Here is a 15,967-nt window from a genome sequence, read left to right as displayed (position 1 = left end):
GGCAGACCCCTCGAAAGGGTTCCAACTTTTGATTACTTGGGTTTAACTTTAAATGACAAAATGGGGTGGGGTCCTCAACTGGCCAAGGCCAATTTAAGACTAACCCAAGCAGCTGGGGGTATCCTAAAAGTGCAGAAGAATTGTACTCACAAAATATTAAGCGCCCCCCTTGAAATCTTTAGAGTTCAAGCCAGGGCATCATCCTTCTATGGGGCGGAACTCTGGGGACATACACCAGCAAGCGACCTATCTATAACAGAAAATAATTTTATAAGGCAACTACTGGATTTGCCAAAAAGCACTCCCTTGGCCCCGCTCAGATTGGACTTGAATATTCGCCCGATTGCAGACGCTATTGCTGTTCGGCCCCTACTTTACTGGAAGCGCCTGTGGAGCATCCCTGAGCTGGTGAATTACAAGGAGGAGCTCAAAGTAGTCATGGCTTTATTAGGATCTGGTAGGATCCCTTGGTTAACATTTGTAAGACAATCACTTACATTGACTGGGCTCGAGGAACTCTGGCTAAACCCCGAGGTCTCTTGCCCAGCCATTTCTAAGAAAACCATGACATGTGTTGTAAAAGACTTCAATTTAAGGAATCTCTTTCGCTCAGTAAAAACTTCAAGCTTAACTGACATCTTTTTGGACGTTAAGTCCTCTTACAGCTTTGAGCCGGAGATTGATGTAATACAACCCACTTTAGCGAAGAAGCTCTATTTGCAATTTAGATATGGCTTTTTGCCTTTTTACTCTAATATTGATAGGTGGAAAGGGGGTCCGGCACGTCCCTGCCCAGGTTGTCGAACTGAGGAAGAAACTACTGTACATGTTATCCTTTTCTGTCCAGCATATGCTAACATTAGGAGGAAATGGATAATTCAGTTGTGCAAAAATCTGGGTGTAAAGCAATATTTTGTTTTTTTTAGGATTCTAAAAACTGATACTAATGCAGTGATTGTGTCTGCAGTAGCCACATATTTGCTTTCTTTGTGGACAATTCGAAGGAACCTGATAAATAACACTGCTATATATCTGCACTAAGTCTACTGGATAATGAGAGAAAAGATTGCACTTTATTTTTCATAATGATCATTGTTTTAATAATTTTAGAATTCTGGATAGTATTTAAATTTTTTAACCTTTTAAGAATACGTTCAATAACCATCTATACAATTGTGATTATATGCATGAATTGGACTGACTGACTCACTGTATTGATTGTTTTATTTTTTATGTGCTTTTATGGTAAACCAAACCACAATCAAACTTGATTGAATTGAATTAAAAAAATTGAACAAATCTGAAAATCATTGAAAATTCAGTAAAACAACAGCATTAAAACTTAATGTGAAAAAAACACATGGATTTTATATAAGTCACCATAAAGATAAGATCCTGTTTCACAACTGTAAACCATGGCAATTTGAAAAACAAAACATTGAAAACATTCATCCAGGAAAAAGTGAGAGATACCTTGGACTGAACTTTGATCCACACACCGGCCATTCAAGCAACAACAAAATTAATGAGGTTCTTGTTGACTGGGCTCAAAAACTCGACAATCTACCACTTAAGCCCACACAGAAAATAGAAATATTGTGTCAATATTTGATCCCTAAACTGTCATTTAAACTGGAAATGACAGGAACAGAAGCTAAAACTTTAAACATTCTGGATCAAACAATTAAAATGTATGTCAAACATTTTCTACACCTACCTGCATACACATGTGATGGTCTCCTGTATTCGAAAAGATCCTTTGGGGGCGTCAGTATACCAAAGTTATGTACGACAATTGGTCTGAACAAAGTTAATAACTTATTGTATCTCAGGGAAGCTCCAGATCTGTACATAGCTCAATCATTCATGTATGCAGGAGAAGTAATCAATGAAAACATTTATAGCATCATCAAAACACACAAACTCAACATTTTAGACTGTAGATTTCTGAGTCATGAATTGAATTTGGTAGCAACATATGATTGGAGGAAAGAGGAATTTGAGAAATGGGCAAATCTCCCTGTCCAAGGTGATGGTATAAAATAATAAGCAAGTAATCCAACCTCAAATTTTTGGATCAGCAAACATAATAAAATAAAAGAAAATCAATACATAGCTGAGCTGATGTTGAGAGCAAATGTTCTGTATACTAGAGAAACCATCACTAGGGGAAGAAATCATATATTTGCTACTTGTAGATACTGCAAAGATGTGTGCGAAACAATTTCACATACTTCAGGTTCATGTCCTAAAACAAAGGACATAAGGATAAAAATGCATAACAAAGTGTTGGAATTGCTAATTGATAGAGCAAAAAGGTGTGGGTGGATGACATACAGGGAATCTCATGTCAAAAATAGTCAAGGTGAACTAAGAAAACCAGATGGAGTGTTTACCAAAAATTGTATTGCTGTAGCGGTTGATGTTTCAATTCGTTATGAAAACTCACAGAATTCCCTTGAATTAGCATATGAGAGTAAAGTTAAATACTATCCGGATCTATCACAGCAAATCAAAGATCTTACCAACTGTAAAACGGTAAAATTTCATGGCTTTATTGTCGTATGTCGGGGTATTTGGCCTCAATGTAATGATGTTGCTCTGGCTGATCTTGGTCTGCAAATGTCGTTCCCATTCAAGAAGAATGTTTGCCTGACTACTTTAATGGACACTCTTAAAATGTGCCAAGAATTCATGGACAATTATATTTCAAGCCAAACACTGAGATGTACACTATCATACAGCACACATGTCACTTTTATAAAAACGTATTAGCCTAAAATGTTGATTCACTAATATTTACATGTGGTTCAACAGTCACATAATAGTTAATAGTTGACACAAGAATTAGTATAGATGTGGATTTTATAGATGTACATTTTTATAGAGATGTATTTTCAAACTAGATGTGAAATTTAGAGATGTGTATTTTTTATAGTTGTGTGCTTATATTATAATGATTTAGATACAAATGTGTACATCATGACTATTGAAACGTCTTGAATAAAATAGGTCTCAAATAACTACATACACATAGTCACTACATATTGCATTGATTATTGATGTCCTGCTAAACAGGACTGTTCGTAGACAATTTTATATTGTTGGAATAGTACTGCAGGGTGTACTATCTCTGGCCTATACGTGACCCCAGTTCCAGTGAGGACAGCTTAAAGTGTGGCTGTACTCCGGAGGGAACGCCGATTTGACGCTGATGGGGAGCATAATGACCCAGAATGAGCCACCGTGAGGTGGTACAGATAGCCAAATGCCTCGTCATCTAATTAGTGACGCGCATGAATGGATGAATGAGATTCCCACTGTCCCTACCTACTATCTAGTAGTAACCACAGCCAAGGGAACTGCCTTGGCAGAATCAGCGGGGAAAGAGAACAATGTTGAGCTTGACTCTAGTCTGGCACTGTGAAGAGACATGAGAGGTGTAGGATAAGTGGGAGGCCCTTGGGCCGCCGGTGAAATACCACTACTCTTATTGTTTTTTCACTTACCCGGTGAGGCGGGGGACGAGCCCCATGGGGCTCTCGCGTCTGGCTCCAAGCGCCTGGCACCCACCGGGCGCGACCAGTTCCGAGGACAGTGGCAGGTGGGGAGTTTGACTGGGGCAGTACACCTGTCAAATGATAACGCAGGTGTCCTAAGGCGAGCTCAGGGAGGACAGAAACCTCCTGCGGAGCAGAAGGGTAAAAGCTCGCTTGATCTCGATTTTCAGTATGAATACAGACTGTGAAAGTGGGGCCTTACGAGCCTTCTGACTTTTTGGGTTTCAAGCAGGAGGTGTCAGAAAAGTTACCACAGGGATAACTGGCTTGTGGCAGCCAAGCGTTCATAGCGGCGTCGCTTTTTAATCCTTCGATGTCGGCTCTTCCTATCATTGTAAAGCAGAATTCACCAAGCGTTGGATTGTTCACCCACTAATAGGGAACGTGAGCAGTGTTTAGACCGTCGTGAGACAGGTTAGTTTTACCACACTGATGATGTGTTGTTGCAATAGTAATCCTGCTCAGTACGAGAGGAACCACAGGTTCAGACATTTGGTGTAGGATTATGACTGAACGCCTCTAAGTCAGAATCCCCCCTAAACCGTAACGATACCGCAGTGCCGTGGAGCCTTGTTTGGCCTGGGATAGCCAACCTCTCTCGGGGGGCCGGTGTGTAGAGCCGCTCGCTTGGGGACCGGAGCGCGAACGGAAGGGGGCCGCCTCCATCGCCCTTAGTGCACCGCATGTTCATGGGGCACCCGGTGCTAAATCATTCGTAGATGACCTGATTCTGGGTCAGAGTTTCATCAGTAGCAGAGCATCTAGCTCGCTGCGATCTATTGAAAGTCATCCTCTGAGCCAAGCTTTTGTCTCTCCGTGCATGGGTGCCCGCGGATGCCCTCCATCACCACACCCAGGGGAGGGTCCCTCTGCCGCTGGGCCGGTGGGAGGGACACGGAGGGGGTAATGCAGGCCTGCGGGAGTCTGCCTCCATCATGTGCCCTCTGGCATGGGGGCCTCCCCCTCCCGTCCCTGCCCCACCGAGGTGCGGGGATGGGGGCCACTATCCCTTGCGGGTCGGCAGGGTGACCAGATGGTCTGGGCCGGCCGGGCCTCCCCTTCCTGCTGCTCCCGGGCAAGGCAAGGAGAGAGGCGAGCAGCGGCAGCACTGGGGGAAGGAGCCTTCCGAACAGCTGCCTCAGAGCACCTGGCCACCCTTCCTGGACTGCAAGGGTTGCTAGGTATGGCCCCCTCCCAGGCCATCCGGGCGCTGGGTCGTCCCAGGTCATCTGGTCGCCTGGCTGCATAACCAGATAGCCCTGCGGGCCGGGCGACCAGATGGCCCCGCAGGCCGGGTGACCGGATGGCCCTGTGGGCCGGGTGACCAGATAGCCCTGCGGGACAGGTGACCAGATGGCCCTGCAGGCCTGGTGACCAGATGGCCCTGCGAGCTGGGTGACCAGATGGCCCTGCGGGCTGGCGTCCGGGCTAACTCCAACTTTTGTCCTTCCCCAAACCTCTGTAAGCCCCCCACGTAATAGTCGAGAAAAATGGGCTTCCCGGGCAGGCAGTCGGGGAGGGGACGTGGCCTGGTCTAAACCCTCCTTGGTTCCAGATGAGGGTCCTGGCGCTGGGAACTGTGTTCCACCGTGGCCCGGGGAGGCTCTCCCTGGCCTGGCTAGGGTTCGGAAGCTGGGCCCAGTCCCGGGGCTTGTGCTCCATCCCAGTGTCCCAGGGTGCGGGAGCCCCCCATCCTGCAAGCCAGCCGAGGGTCCGGGCGCTGGGGACGGGGGTTCCACCGGGTCCCGGGGAGGCTCTCCCCTGCCTGGCTAGGGTTCGGAAGCTGGGACCGGGGCTCTTGCTCTGTCCGGCGGGCCCCGAGGGCCGGTCTAACAGATCAGTGTGTGTGCTGGTATTTTGTGGGTCAGCCTCATGGTCTTGTGGGCCAGTTTTTTACTGTTGATGCCTTTGATTTTACCCCCAAAATTTTCTGCAGTAGGCACTAATCGGTACAGTCGCCCATAACTTGCAAAACACCTATTGAGCTTGTGTTTGAAAGTTAAATCTACCCTGATTTGCAAACACGGTCTGCTTTTTAGCTATCTGTTTAACTAATGTGAGCCACTTTTTTATGTTTGAAAAGCTGTATTAGCAATTTAAAATAAATAAAGACAACAGCAATAAGTGTAAGAATTCAAATACAACTATGTAAAAAAAAAAAAGAAATTAGCTGATGCCTGGAAGAAAAGAGTAAAAGCAATTTGTGGGGTTTATATAAGGTAAAGAGGGGAAGAAAAGGGGAAGGTGGAACAGGAGAGGGGAGAGAAGGGGGAGGAAAGGAAAAACCGATGCAGTAATATGAAGAAAGAAAACAAAGAGAAACATACTAGATAAAACACTGTAAATGAATAAGTAAATATAAATACATCTAATGAGTATAACAATATATACATTAGCTTAACAGGGTGGATAATAAAGAAGAGAGACTAAAAAAGTTTCAAGGGGGTTTGACATTTTCAGAAGTTATATGCAGAGTATTTTTTAAAACAATGCAGTCCATATAGGAGGTAAGAGGCAACCAAAATAGATCCCTATTCATAAGTGGTTTGCAAGAAGAAGCAAAAGCAATATCAAGTCTATGGAAATGACAGAGTGTATTCCACCAATGCTGTATGGACAATTTGTCAAGATTTTTCCAGTTAAAGGAAATGTGTTGAAAGGCCAAAGCAAGCATCAGGTCAAAAAGAGCATGATCATGTGGAAGATAGGAGGGTATTAGAGGAGCCAATATCAATACAGGAGTTGGTAGATGCAGTGGGCTCATTGGCTATGGGAAAAGCTGCCGGGCCAGATAGACTCCCATTAGAAATATATAAGTTATTACTATCTGAAATTAAGGTAGGTATGCTTGAGGTGTGTCGGGAGGCACAAAATGGCACTGCTCCGCTATCCGGGGATGAGGCAAGCATTATTGTATTTTAAAAAAAAGAAAAACCTCCTACACTCCCAGGATCGTTTAGACGAATATCTTTAATAAATTGCGATTGTAAAATGTACGCAAAAATTTTAGCGACACCTTTATCGCATGTAATTAAGACTCTGGTTTCAGTTCACCAGCACGGGTTTGTACCAGCTAGAGACACAGTCAATCATATAAGCAGAGTAACAACATTGCTAGACATTGCCAACACAAGTAAGTTGCCATGAGGGGTGATATTATTAGAAGCAGAAAAAGCGTTTGACCGTGTCTCATGGGAATTTCTATGGGCCACACTTAGGCTGCATGGTGTAGGTGCTGGGTTTATTCAGGCTATTAAGACCATGTACAGATCACCAAAGGCACGAATATGTACACTAGGGTTAGAATCAAAACCATTAATTATATCAAGAAGAACTCATCAAGGATGCCCGTGCTCCCCTCTGCTATTTGCGATATATATCAACCCGTTCTTAAACCTATTAGAACATAGATTAAATGAACAGTTGTCAGGTCCTAGGTTGGAGCGGGTTGATATACTTGCTTATGCAGATGATATTGCAATAATTACACCGGATCCTGCAATCACATTGGAGCAGACGGAACAATTGGCAGCAATATCTGGGAGGAGTGCATGTTATAAATTGAATTTAACTAAGACACAGATAATCTGTACTGAACAAACGCAATTTAGGGATCAGAGAGTTCTGGAGGAGGCCGTATATTTGAGAATACGCCTGAATGCTTGCCTAGATACGATGGTTAAACTCAATTGGGAACCTCTTCTTAATAAGATTAATAGAGATTTGGATAGGATGGAACATTTACACTTGTCATTACTGGGAAGATGCAATGTCCTTAAAATGAATGTGCTTCCAAAGGTATTATACTTCTTAAGGGTAGTACCACTGGAAATTACAAGAAAACAAATGCAGAGACTACAATCTATCTGCAATAGTTTTCTATGGGCACAGGGGAAACCCAGACGGGCATTAAAATGTATGACTCTACCACAGGATAGAGGGGGGTGGGCAGTACCCAATTTTCAATTTTATTATTGGGCTTGTTTATTACAGAACATTGGAATCCTATTGGTGGGAACTAGTGGTGAAACTCTAGGGGATGTACCTCATATATATCAGCTACTATTAGGTGCAAGGACAGAGAGAACACTCTTTAAAATTATAGAGCCAAGTTACTATAAGAAGACTCATTTTAAAGTCCTCCAGGAAGCCTATAAGGCCTGGCGCCTAATAAAGAGGCAGCTAAATATGGGTAAAATTAACTATTATACACCCACGGATGCAGCGACACTACTTCCATCTATTTTCTTAGATAGTATTATGAATAAATGGAGAAGTAAAGGTATTACAACTTTGGGCCAGCTGGTAGACAGTAGTGGTGTTAAAACTTACGCTACATTGATAACTAACTATGATCTTCCTAAAGCGGATTTTTAAAAATATTTGCAGATTCGGGACTTCCTGTGCAGAAGGAGGGATATCTCATGTTTAGCTGAGAAAAACAATCTTTTAGAAATTGTGATGGCCCGGGGTAAAATTGGGCATATATATCAGACACTTATCGACACACAAAAGGACGATGTCGAGGTACAGAACGATAAATGGAAATTGAGAGTGGCCGTAGAAGGGAATATTTTGCAAAAATCCATTGATCTAGCTGAACAGCTTTTAATATCCTCAAATCTGAAAACCCAACAATATAAAACCATGTTTAATCTATATTATACACCGGCTAAAATGGCACGTTGGGGTGGAGTAAATGAGTACAAATGTACTCGATGTGGCGGGGAACAGGCGGATATAGTTCATATGTTTTCTACATGCTCAGAGTTGAAATTATTGATAAATAGGATACATATATTTTTAACTGAAGTCACAGGAGAACATATTGAGATAACTCCATTAGTTATGATGCTGGGGTCATAGAAAATAAAACACCTACACATGGAATGTATATATATAGATATTTCCTACATATTGCATTTGCAGTAGCAAGGTTATGTATAGCTTCACTGTGGTGTGAGAAAGAACCCCCTACATTTGCGATGTGGAGAGGCAGATTATTTGCGATCTGCAAACTCGAGACTAGTTTATATGCCATTAAAAGCCCACGGAAACGTAAATTTGGTGAGGAGATTTGGGGGGCTCTAACGGAATATCTTTCACCGACAACATAAGATTTCAGCTAATCTCCGTTGGGTTGGTAGAGATTTTACCCTCTCTTTCTAATTCAAAAACACTTACCCTTTATAGTTTTATGGGAGATCTATTGGTTAATTAGTATGTATAGATCTAGAAGAAATTTACAAGTGAACACAGTATAGGAGGTTGGGCCTTCCAGAGAGGATGTCAAACAGATAGATATATATTTGGGCTCTTGCATTAGCACTATATTTAGTAGTATTTTACTTTATGATGTGAGATATGTACTTCTTTTTTTTTTTTTTGTTTTGTTTTTGATTTTACAGTGCTCGTTTTTCTCCTCTGTCAATCTAATATGACTGTACAATGTTTCTATTTTCTGTCATGCTGAACAAGACGTGTGCTTTCTTAGGAGTTGTTTTATTTTTTCTGTATCGGTTTACTGACTTAATAAAAATAATAAAATTAAAAAAAATCATGTGGGAAAAGATCTAAAGAATCGGAAAGACTTCCAGCAAAGAGAAGAGGTATAGAATAAGGAATGGAAAGTGTAAATAAACGAGAGATATAAGAACAAACTTTTTCCCAATATTTGGAAACTGAAGGACAGAGAAAGAAGAGATGAAAAAGGTCAGCATTAGAAGAACCACAAGTCCAACAGTTAGAGTCAGTAGAGGAAGAAAAACGAGCAAGGGAGACAGGGGAGAGATAAAGTCTATGATAAAGGAAGAACATAGATTGGGAAAGAGAAGCAGAGTGAGAAATTTTTAAAGATCTGGACCAAAGTTTATCCCAGAAAGTGGTAGGCCAGTCACATCCATGATCCGACTCCCAAGAAAGTTCCAATTTGGACTTAGCGCGATCAGGGATAGGGGCAGAAAAAAAATAGTATATAAGAGAGCCTTTGGGCAGAGTAAGAAGTATATTTAGAAGGGTGTTTTGGATATCAGATGCAGAAGAATGAGGAAGGGAATAATATATGTCGAGAATAAGTGCCATAAGAGTAGTAAATCTCTGTAAAAAGGAACAAGGGCAACGAAATAAGAATTGAAATTGAGGAAAGGAGCAAGGTGGAACACCATCGAAAGGCTGATTAACCCATAAAATACCTTTTGACCTCCAAGTATTCCAAAAAATGGGTCTGTTGTTAAGTAGGATAAGAAAATTATGCCAAATAGGAGAATCTAAGGAAGATGCACGGGAAAAGGTAGAGGGATGAACTAAAGGTTACAGGAGGAGACAGGTATGTCGAAACAAGGGGATCGAAGAATGAGAATTTTTAGCAGAAAAACATATAACTTCTTTGAAGGAAAAGGGTAATAATAAGGTTTGTTCAATGTAGAGCCAAAGGGGAGAAAAGGAGGAAGGGTCCGATGTAAGCCAATGTGAGGCCTGTCGTAAAGAGAAGGATTTATGATAAAGACGAAAATCTGGGAAATTCACACCGCCATTAGATTTTGATTTCCGAAGAGAAGATAGGGCAATTCTGGAGTTGTTATTCTTCCAAAGGAATCCAGAGAGACACAAATCAATATGTTTAAAGTAAATAGAGGGAATATGAACGGGGAGCATGGAGAGAATATAAATTAAAATTGGGGCAATCATCATCTTAATCGAATCCAGCCGGCCCCACCAGGAAAGAAAAAGGGGATTCCAGGAAGTGAATAATTTCTCAATTCGAGAAAGGGCAGCAGACATATTCAGTTTAATAGAAGAGGTTATAGAATTGGAGAACCAATTGCCTAGATACTTTATTTTTTAACTATTCCAGGCAAAACCGGTGGAAGAGAAAAAATGGGGAAGACAGAATTTCGTGAGAGGGAGAATTTCAGTCTTGTCAGAATTAATCTTGTAGCAAGAAACCTGCGAAAAAGAATTATATTCAAGAAGTAAAGGAGGAATAGAGATCTCGGGGGCAGAGATGAATAAAAGGATATCGTCTGCGTAAGTAGAAAGTTTCAATTGGTGATCACCATAAGGAAACCTGGAAATAGAAACGTTGTTACGGATAGTGGTCAAAAAGGGTTCAAGAGCTAAAACGAAGAGAAGAGGGGATAAGGGACAGCCTTGACGAACGCTACGTTGGAGAGAAAAGGAAGATGAAACACGACCATTAACAAGAACCAAGGCTTTGGGAGCAGAGTATAATAAAGAAATAAGTGATATAAATTTAGGACCAAAACCATGCCAGCGTAATGACGCGAACAGAAAGGAGCAATCGACTCTATTGAAAGCTTTCTCTGCATCAACAGAGATAGCAGCTAGGGGAATAGAAAGGGAGGAAACTTTATTTAAAACATTGAGAAAAAGACGAGAATTGTCGGAAGTTAGTCTACCCTTGACAAAACCTTATTGTTCTTTACCAATAAGATGGGGCATGATAGGATCCAAACGTAAAGCAAGCAGTTTAGCAAATAATTTATATTCAACATTAACTAAAGAGATCGGGAGATAATTTTTGCAAAATTTAGGGTCCCGATCATCTTTGGGAATAAGGCAGATGGTCGCCTCTTGAACAGTGTCTTCTGTCTTACCAGATGAATAAAGTGAGTTAAAAAGTTCCAAAAGTTTAGGGAGTAACAAATCAGAAAAGTGCAAATAAAATTCAACTGAGAAACCATATGGACCAGGTGATTTACCTTTAGTGAGGGTATTCAAATCTTTGGAAAGTTCCGTAAGGGAAAGGTCATTATCAAGATCAAGGAGATTAAGATGGGAAGAAGAAGGAGGATACTTATGTTGTCTCCCGACTACGAATAGGAAACAGGGTTGGAATGACCTAAAGAGAAATCAAGGGCCGGTCTAACAGATCAGTGTGTGTGCTGGTATTTTGTGGGTCAGCCTCATGGTCTTGTGGGCCAGTTTTTTACTGTTGATGCCTTTGATTTTACCCCCAAAATTTTCTGCAGTAGGCACTAATCGGTACAGTCGCCGATAACTTGCAAAACACCTATTGAGCTTGTGTTTGAAAGTTAAATCTACCCTGATTTGCAAACACGGTCTGCTTTTTAGCTATCTGTTTAACTAATGTGAGCCACTTTTTTATGTTTGAAAAGCTGTATTAGCAATTTAAAATAAATAAAGACAACAGCAATAAGTGTAAGAATTCAAATACAACTATGTCAAAAAAAAAAAGAAATTAGCTGATGCCTGGAAGAAAAGAGTAAAAGCAATTTGTGGGGTTTATATAAGGTAAAGAGGGGAAGAAAAGGGGAAGGTGGAACAGGAGAGGGGAGAGAAGGGGGAGGAAAGGAAAAACCGATGCAGTAATATGAAGAAAGAAAACAAAGAGAAACATACTAGCTAAAACACTGTAAATGAATAAGTAAATATAAATACATCTAATGAGTATAACAATATATACATTAGCTTAACAGGGTGGATAATAAAGAAGAGAGACTAAAAAAGTTTCAAGGGGGTTTGACATTTTCAGAAGTTATATGCAGAGTATTTTTTAAAACAATGCAGTCCATATAGGAGGTAAGAGGCAACCAAAATAGATCCCTATTCATAAGTGGTTTGCAAGAAGAAGCAAAAGCAATATCAAGTCTATGGAAATGACAGAGTGTATTCCACCAATGCTGTATGGACAATTTGTCAAGATTTTTCCAGTTAAAGGAAATGTGTTGAAAGGCCAAAGCAAGCATCAGGTCAAAAAGAGCATGATCATGTGGAAGATAGGAGGGTATTAGAGGAGCCAATATCAATACAGGAGTTGGTAGATGCAGTGGGCTCATTGGCTATGGGAAAAGCTGCCGGGCCAGATAGACTCCCATTAGAAATATATAAGTTATTACTATCTGAAATTAAGGTAGGTATGCTTGAGGTGTGTCGGGAGGCACAAAATGGCACTGCTCCGCTATCCGGGGATGAGGCAAGCATTATTGTATTTTAAAAAAAAGAAAAACCTCCTACACTCCCAGGATCGTTTAGACGAATATCTTTAATAAATTGCGATTGTAAAATGTACGCAAAAATTTTAGCGACACCTTTATCGCATGTAATTAAGACTCTGGTTTCAGTTCACCAGCACGGGTTTGTACCAGCTAGAGACACAGTCAATCATATAAGCAGAGTAACAACATTGCTAGACATTGCCAACACAAGTAAGTTGCCATGAGGGGTGATATTATTAGAAGCAGAAAAAGCGTTTGACCGTGTCTCATGGGAATTTCTATGGGCCACACTTAGGCTGCATGGTGTAGGTGCTGGGTTTATTCAGGCTATTAAGACCATGTACAGATCACCAAAGGCACGAATATGTACACTAGGGTTAGAATCAAAACCATTAATTATATCAAGAAGAACTCATCAAGGATGCCCGTGCTCCCCTCTGCTATTTGCGATATATATCAACCCGTTCTTAAACCTATTAGAACATAGATTAAATGAACAGTTGTCAGGTCCTAGGTTGGAGCGGGTTGATATACTTGCTTATGCAGATGATATTGCAATAATTACACCGGATCCTGCAATCACATTGGAGCAGACGGAACAATTGGCAGCAATATCTGGGAGGAGTGCATGTTATAAATTGAATTTAACTAAGACACAGATAATCTGTACTGAACAAACGCAATTTAGGGATCAGAGAGTTCTGGAGGAGGCCGTATATTTGAGAATACGCCTGAATGCTTGCCTAGATACGATGGTTAAACTCAATTGGGAACCTCTTCTTAATAAGATTAATAGAGATTTGGATAGGATGGAACATTTACACTTGTCATTACTGGGAAGATGCAATGTCCTTAAAATGAATGTGCTTCCAAAGGTATTATACTTCTTAAGGGTAGTACCACTGGAAATTACAAGAAAACAAATGCAGAGACTACAATCTATCTGCAATAGTTTTCTATGGGCACAGGGGAAACCCAGACGGGCATTAAAATGTATGACTCTACCACAGGATAGAGGGGGGTGGGCAGTACCCAATTTTCAATTTTATTATTGGGCTTGTTTATTACAGAACATTGGAATCCTATTGGTGGGAACTAGTGGTGAAACTCTAGGGGATGTACCTCATATATATCAGCTACTATTAGGTGCAAGGACAGAGAGAACACTCTTTAAAATTATAGAGCCAAGTTACTATAAGAAGACTCATTTTAAAGTCCTCCAGGAAGCCTATAAGGCCTGGCGCCTAATAAAGAGGCAGCTAAATATGGGTAAAATTAACTATTATACACCCACGGATGCAGCGACACTACTTCCATCTATTTTCTTAGATAGTATTATGAATAAATGGAGAAGTAAAGGTATTACAACTTTGGGCCAGCTGGTAGACAGTAGTGGTGTTAAAACTTACGCTACATTGATAACTAACTATGATCTTCCTAAAGCGGATTTTTAAAAATATTTGCAGATTCGGGACTTCCTGTGCAGAAGGAGGGATATCTCATGTTTAGCTGAGAAAAACAATCTTTTAGAAATTGTGATGGCCCGGGGTAAAATTGGGCATATATATCAGACACTTATCGACACACAAAAGGACGATGTCGAGGTACAGAACGATAAATGGAAATTGAGAGTGGCCGTAGAAGGGAATATTTTGCAAAAATCCATTGATCTAGCTGAACAGCTTTTAATATCCTCAAATCTGAAAACCCAACAATATAAAACCATGTTTAATCTATATTATACACCGGCTAAAATGGCACGTTGGGGTGGAGTAAATGAGTACAAATGTACTCGATGTGGCGGGGAACAGGCGGATATAGTTCATATGTTTTCTACATGCTCAGAGTTGAAATTATTGATAAATAGGATACATATATTTTTAACTGAAGTCACAGGAGAACATATTGAGATAACTCCATTAGTTATGATGCTGGGGTCATAGAAAATAAAACACCTACACATGGAATGTATATATATAGATATTTCCTACATATTGCATTTGCAGTAGCAAGGTTATGTATAGCTTCACTGTGGTGTGAGAAAGAACCCCCTACATTTGCGATGTGGAGAGGCAGATTATTTGCGATCTGCAAACTCGAGACTAGTTTATATGCCATTAAAAGCCCACGGAAACGTAAATTTGGTGAGGAGATTTGGGGGGCTCTAACGGAATATCTTTCACCGACAACATAAGATTTCAGCTAATCTCCGTTGGGTTGGTAGAGATTTTACCCTCTCTTTCTAATTCAAAAACACTTACCCTTTATAGTTTTATGGGAGATCTATTGGTTAATTAGTATGTATAGATCTAGAAGAAATTTACAAGTGAACACAGTATAGGAGGTTGGGCCTTCCAGAGAGGATGTCAAACAGATAGATATATATTTGGGCTCTTGCATTAGCACTATATTTAGTAGTATTTTACTTTATGATGTGAGATATGTACTTCTTTTTTTTTTTTTGTTTTGTTTTTGATTTTACAGTGCTCGTTTTTCTCCTCTGTCAATCTAATATGACTGTACAATGTTTCTATTTTCTGTCATGCTGAACAAGACGTGTGCTTTCTTAGGAGTTGTTTTATTTTTTCTGTATCGGTTTACTGACTTAATAAAAATAATAAAATTAAAAAAAATCATGTGGGAAAAGATCTAAAGAATCGGAAAGACTTCCAGCAAAGAGAAGAGGTATAGAATAAGGAATGGAAAGTGTAAATAAACGAGAGATATAAGAACAAACTTTTTCCCAATATTTGGAAACTGAAGGACAGAGAAAGAAGAGATGAAAAAGGTCAGCATTAGAAGAACCACAAGTCCAACAGTTAGAGTCAGTAGAGGAAGAAAAACGAGCAAGGGAGACAGGGGAGAGATAAAGTCTATGATAAAGGAAGAACATAGATTGGGAAAGAGAAGCAGAGTGAGAAATTTTTAAAGATCTGGACCAAAGTTTATCCCAGAAAGTGGTAGGCCAGTCACATCCATGATCCGACTCCCAAGAAAGTTCCAATTTGGACTTAGCGCGATCAGGGATAGGGGCAGAAAAAAAATAGTATATAAGAGAGCCTTTGGGGAGAGTAAGAAGTATATTTAGAAGGGTGTTTTGGATATCAGATGCAGAAGAATGAGGAAGGGAATAATATATGTCGAGAATAAGTGCCATAAGAGTAGTAAATCTCTGTAAAAAGGAACAAGGGCAACGAAATAAGAATTGAAATTGAGGAAAGGAGCAAGGTGGAACACCATCGAAAGGCTGATTAACCCATAAAATACCTTTTGACCTCCAAGTATTCCAAAAAATGGGTCTGTTGTTAAGTAGGATAAGAAAATTATGCCAAATAGGAGAATCTAAGGAAGATGCACGGGAAAAGGTAGAGGGATGAACTAAAGGTTACAGGAGGAGACAGGTATGTCGAAACAAGGGGATCGAAGAAT

At 40.5% G+C, this 15,967-nt stretch overlaps 1 pseudogene; it reads left to right on the top strand.

The window, feature by feature from the left end:
- Window positions 1-3,371: 3,371 nt before the first annotated feature.
- On the top strand, window positions 3,372-4,368 carry LOC146829334 (28S ribosomal RNA; annotated as a pseudogene; the record flags this gene model as incomplete).
- Between the last annotated feature and the right edge of the window lie 11,599 nt (window positions 4,369-15,967).

Source organism: Triturus cristatus, chromosome 5_2 (genome assembly GCF_964204655.1).
Source record: "Triturus cristatus chromosome 5_2, aTriCri1.1, whole genome shotgun sequence".
NCBI classification, from domain to species: domain Eukaryota; kingdom Metazoa; phylum Chordata; class Amphibia; order Caudata; family Salamandridae; genus Triturus; species Triturus cristatus.
Note: the sequence above shows the minus strand (reverse complement) of the source record. Positions and strands in the feature narration are given on the sequence as shown.